Source organism: Suricata suricatta, chromosome 13, assembly GCF_006229205.1.
Source record: "Suricata suricatta isolate VVHF042 chromosome 13, meerkat_22Aug2017_6uvM2_HiC, whole genome shotgun sequence".
Taxonomy (NCBI): Eukaryota; Metazoa; Chordata; class Mammalia; order Carnivora; family Herpestidae; genus Suricata; species Suricata suricatta.
In genome coordinates, this window is record NC_043712.1 from 13,094,193 (window position 1) to 13,100,303 (window position 6,111).

Genomic DNA, 6,111 nt, shown 5'->3' on the forward strand with positions numbered 1-6,111 from the left:
ATCTTAATCCACTGAATAATGGAATTTTTTCAGATTTTAATAATAATAACAGCCTTGTTGGTGAAGGTAGCTTTCATTTATTGAACATTTAACATGTATTGGACACCAGACGTAGTAGTTTCTATAAATGAACCTGGTTTTTAGATGGAAGAGTCTGGGATTCAACAAGCTAAAGTAACTTGCCCAAAAACAAACACAAGGGCAGAACCTGCCTGGGTCTTAAAGGAAAATTTGGTTCTTTCTGAATTCAAAAGCTATGCTCTTATCCCCCAAATTATAACTTCCTCAATCAATAAAATACCCTGGGTATCTATTGCTAATTGTCTAAGTTCAAAGTTATAATCCAAATGTTTTCATATTATTAGGCAAGTTCTGAGTGCAGTCAGCTAAAGACTTAACGGGTTTGGGGGATCATCTCCACGTCTTGATAAGGTCCCATCTGCACTATAGGAATGGCTGACTATCAGCTTAATACTTTCCTAGGAATGTGGAATTGAAAGTCCTGAGCTTGATTAAGATCTCACAAATACCATGAGACAGCAAGCCATTTTATCTCTCTGGACCTCCCTTTTCTCTTGTTTAGAATAAGGGTAAAAGTAAACCTAGAATATCTTGTTGTGCCAAAGAGCAAAGTGCTTAAAGCTACTGAAGATGCATTAAAGTGCATAAAACCTGGCTTAAAGCATCTCCCACTGGCCAAATCCGGGACAATTTAAACATCAACATGAATAATGATGATAAAGGATCTATACATTAAATTAAAAAGTAATCCAGTGCTCACTTCAGCAGCATATCTAATAAAATTGGACAATACAGAGAAGATTAGCATGGCCCTTCACAAGGATAACATGCAAATTCGTGAAAGCATTCCATAAAAAAAGAAAGAAAGAAAGAAAGAAAGAAAGAAAGAAAGAAAGAAAGAAAACAAAGAATAGAGAGAGAGATCTGCTACAGAGAAGATTGTCAGCTAATAAATGTAAATGTAAAAGAAATTAGAAAAACACCATTTTGCAATCACTATAGTAATAATCGATTCAGGTAAGATCATTCATGGATGTGAAAAACATTGGTGAAAAATTGGGGGGGAACAAAATATTCATATAGTCATAAAGTAGCTCCTCAGAAATCACTTAGTAATTACCTCAATAATTAGAGACAATGTACCTTCACACTGAGGACGTTTGGTGGACACGACCCTGACCACATTGTATTAAAACTGCTCAGCTCAACCCTGTGTGTCTCCTTGATGACTCACAGACAACACCTCACTTCTGACACTTCTGGTCACCAAATGTGTGCTGGTGGGGGGTGTGGTTCACACTAGAAATTCTCTGCACCAGCCGTTGGGTATCCTACAATTTGACTCACTTCTAACACTACCTAACTAGAGATAGATCAGATCCCACAGGTTAAGGGCCCAGTCCCACAAGACTGCGCCCACCTTTCTTTGAGGCCAATCATAAGCAGTAGGTCCCCAGGTTACCCACAACTTCTGTCCAGTTTGGCAACAAACTGAAAACTCCCATGATCCCATTTTCAGTTTCCGTTAATTTGCTAGGGCTGCTCACAGAACTGAGGGGAAACACTTGTGTTAGCCGGTTTATGACAGGCTATGATAAAGGATGTGGATGAAGAGCCAAGTGGACACACACAGGGCGAGCTCTGGGAGGGGCCTGAGCACAGGAGTTGGTCACCGTGGAGTCGGGGTGTGTCATCTTCCATGTGTGGGTGTGTTTGTCAACCTGGAGGCACTCTGAGCCCGGTACTCTGGAAATTTCTCTGTAGGCTTTATCACATCGGCGTGATTGATCATTAACTCCACCTCCAGCCCTTCTCTCTTCTGGAAAGAGTGAGAGGCAAAGCTGAAAGCTCGAAACTTCTAATCTTGGCTTTGTCTTTCGGGCGACCAGCCCTCATCCAAGAGCCATCCAGGAGCCCACCCACAGCTGCATCATTAGAACAAAAGTCACTCCTGTCACCCCAGGAAATCACAAGAGTTTCAGGAGCTCAGTGTCAGGAGCCGGGGTGGAAGACCGAATCCTGGAACAAAACGTGATCCCAGGGCTCCTATCGGTTAGGAAATTACAAGGGGAAGCAAACCATAACAGACTCTTAAAAGAATAAACAGAAGGTTGCTGGAGGGGTGTTGGGTGATGGGCATTAAGGAGGGCATGTGTTGGGATGAGCCCTGGGTGTTATAAATAAGTGATGAATCACTAAATTCTACTGCTGAAACCATTATCACACTCTATTTTAGCTAACTTGGATTTAAATACAATTTTTTATTTACTAAAAAAAAATTTTAATGTTTGTTTATTTTTGAGAGAGAGAGAGAGACAGAGCGTGAGCAGGGGAAGGGCAGAGAGAGAGGGAGACACAGAATCTGAAGCAGGCTCCAGGCTCTGAGCTACCTGTCAGCACAGAGCCCAACGCGGGGCTCAAACTCACAAACTGCAAGATCATGACCCGAGCCGAAGTTGGATGCTTAACTGACCCAGCCATCCAGGTGCCCCTAAATACAGTTTTTTAGAAAAAGGAAATTACACAGGGTTCAGGAGCCCTGTGCCAGGAACCAAGGGCAGAGACAAATATGTACTTTCTATGACTTCACACAAGCAATCAAATTTAGCATCACCAGCAACAGCATACACTGACATGTGCCTTCTGATGTGATGCACTAGAAAAACATGGCATCATCAGAATAGCATTTTTGCCTGAAGATGTATAATCTGATCAAATAATGAGGCGACCCCAGACAAGCCCAAATTGCGGGACATTTTATAAAACAACTGTCCTGGACTCTTCAGAAATACCAAAGACATGAAAGACCACCCGCCCCCTTTGCCAGAAGTGGGGAGAATTGGTCCAGGTTAATGGAGACTGAGCAGACATCGCAATTAAATGCTTTCTATACTTCTGGATGAAAACTAAAAAGCTATAAAGGGTGTAATCAGGCCGACTAGAGAAATTCAAACATGGACTTTTTTTTAGGTATTTTCAATCTTATATTTGATGAGTGTGACAATGATATCATAATGGCGGAGAGGAGCATTTTTGTTCTTAGGAGACACATGCTGAAGATTTCAGGGCTGAAGAGTTCTCACATCAGCAACTTTTCCAAACATTTTTTTAATGTTTTATTTATTTTTGATAGAGAGAGAGACAGAGCATGAGAGGGGGAGGGACAGAGAGAGAAGAAGACACAGAACCGGAAGCAGGCTCCAGGCTCTGAGCTGTCAGCACAGAGCCTGATGCTGGGCTCAAACCCACAAACGTGAGATCTGACCTGAGCCAAAGTCGGAGGCTTAACGGACTGAGCCACCCAGGCGCCCCATCACATCAGCAACTTTTAAATGGTTCAGGGAAAAATTGAGTGTGTGTGTGTGTGTGTGTGTGTGTGTATAGACGCACACAGGGATAAAGCAGCTTTGGGAAAATTGGTGAACCTACACAAAGTGGGAGTGAGTGTTTACTGTACAGTTCTCCCAACTTCTCTGTTTATCTGAGTTTCTTAAAATACAAAGCTGAGGGGAAAGTGGAGACAAAATGGCGACAGTCCCTAAAAAGCAATTTGATGAGATAACATTAGTAATGAGCCTGGCACACAGTAGATGCTCCATAAAACACAGCTAGTCTTGGGGGAGGGGGGTAATAGTTACCTAAGAGCAAACGACCAAATCTTTGCAAAGCATGACTTATTATCTATCCATTCAACAAACATACACTCAGCAGCACCTCAAGTGTGCAAAGTCTGTGCTAGGAGCTGGGGACGGAGGGAGGAAAAAGGCATTCTCTTCTGATGGGGAGCTTATAAGACAACAGAGGAAGACAGAAGAGCAGGTGACTACTCTGCCAGAGTAGAGGTAGATGCCAGAGAGGACAAGTGAGGCTCAGTGAAGGAATGACTGCTTCAGGTTAAGAGCAAGTAGTTGGCGCCAGCGATCTACCTCCTGGGTGCAATGGTACTGTAGCCAACAGGCTGCACCTGAGTTCCTAGGGCACCAACCATTGCCCAGATGGACCAGCTCACCTCAGACCTGAGTTTCTGGTCATAGAATGTCCAGACCAGTACTCGGATGGACTCCTGTCTGGGATGTGAGAATCTCAATTCTCCAGCTGGGAGTGTCCTGCCCAAGCTCCAGTCACACGGACCTTCTTTTGGTTTCTCCAGGTAACCTGGGTCCACCTTGCTCAGGCCGTTTCAGGGCTTTCCTCAGCTCTAACCGAGGCTACTTCCCCCGTGCCTCGGATCCCTTCCTCAGAGGCCTTTCCTGAACTTTCTCAAGTCTCCTGCTGCATTCTGGGTTTCTTTTCCTCATAGGTCTGCTACAGTTGTAAATAATTCATTTTTGCAAAATGATCTGTTCTGTGTCCAACGTCATTAGACTGTAAACTCCAAGAGGACAGGAACTGCCTCCCTCACCTTCACTCTGGTCTCCCCAGCACTTGCCCAGAGTCTGGCACACGGAGGTATGAACCAGACATTGTTGAATGAATGAAGAGTCTGGGAAATCCCTGTGGGTTCTCAGAGAAGAGAATGGAAAGCAGACACACATTTTATTTTAATTGTCTAATAAGTGCCAGGCTCTGTGCCAGGCAATCCACATCCATCGTCTTATTGATTCCTCAAAGATAGGCTGAGACATGGGTATGTATCACCACCCACATTTTACAATGAAGAGATGAGGATTTGAGATGCTACATATCTGGCAAATGCCAGCAGAGCCAGGACTCAAATCTAGCGTGGTTTCTTTCAAAGATGCCCCCACAGTCAGTCCCCTTCATGCCTGCACCCTTGTCTGACGCTTTTGCACAGACTTCGGCCCCATCGCTGGAAATCAGAAAGATCATGACAATAGTTCTAACAACCGTGCCTACACTGAGGATAAATGCCTTTGTGCAAACCATGTTCACAGGCGTTATATATTTTCAGTCTTTTATTTTTTTTTTACATTTATTTATAGTTGATAGAGCACAAGCAGGAGAAGGGACAGAGAGAGAGGGAAACACAGAATCCGAAGCAGCTCCAGGCTCTGAGTTGTCAGCCCAGAGCCCGATGGTGGGGCTTGAACTCATGAACTGTGAGATCATGACCTGAGCCGAAGTCAGACGCTTGACCGACTGAGCCACCCAGGCGCCCCTCCTTGTCAGTCTTACAGTTGGTCTAGGACAGTTGGTAAGTGTCTAAGTAATTTCTGATGTTTGGTTTTTTTTTTTAATGTTTTTTAAATGTTTTATTTATTTGTGATACAGAGAGAGACAGCATGAGAGGGGGAGGGGCAGAGAGAGAGAAGGAGACACAGAACTGGAAGCAGGCTCCAGGCTCTGAGCTAGCTGTCAGCACAGAGCCTGACGCGGGGCTTGAACCCACGAACGTGAGATCTGACCTGAGCTGAAGCCGGAGGCTTAACCGACTGAGCCACCCAGGTGCCCCTGTTTTTTGTGTTAATAAATGGGATCTTGTGTACAGTATCCTTTTATCTTTCAAACTCATTTGTGGAGGTTTTGTCACATGTTTTAAAGCATTTAGTAGTTGAATTTGTTAAACCTTTCTTTATGATTTGTTTTATCAATCATTGAACTGATTTACTCATGTTTTTCCTAAAGTCTGCTTATTTATTGATTTTATCTTAAAAAAAATTTTTTAACATGTAAGTGTTTGGCCCATTGGTGATAAGGTAGGAATTCAGTTTTCTCTTTTTCAAGAGAAAATCATCTCCATTGATTGACTAATCCAAAGGCTAACTTCTGATGGGTCCCCATTACTCCCACTGGTACTAAAACCAGCACTGGTGTCAGGCAGGCTCATAATAAAGGCTCTCTTTATTTCTGAAAGAAATCAGAACACCTGCCCCTAATGCACAGGATGGCCCTGCACAGCTCCTCTCCCCACTGGGCACCTTGCTCTGAGTTTAAATCTCTGCCCTGCGGGGCAAAGAGAGAAGGTGCAAAGTGATCTCTGGCATTGATAACTATTCACCTAAAAGAGTTCTGAAAAATTCTTGCCTTAAAAAGAAATGTTAATTAAAATAACACCAAGAAATCTTTTTTTTTTTTTTAATCAGGCAAACACTGAAAAGATTGATGTACTTACTCATTGTTGGCACAGAC

At 43.4% G+C, this 6,111-nt stretch overlaps 1 non-coding gene across 1 annotated transcript; it reads left to right on the plus strand.

Annotated features, from left to right (window-relative positions):
• The first annotated feature begins 773 nt into the window (after positions 1-773).
• LOC115277146 lies at positions 774-878 on the plus strand. The gene has a single exon (XR_003902254.1). It is a non-coding gene; the product is annotated as a U6 spliceosomal RNA (small nuclear RNA).
• Positions 879-6,111: the final 5,233 nt, after the last annotated feature.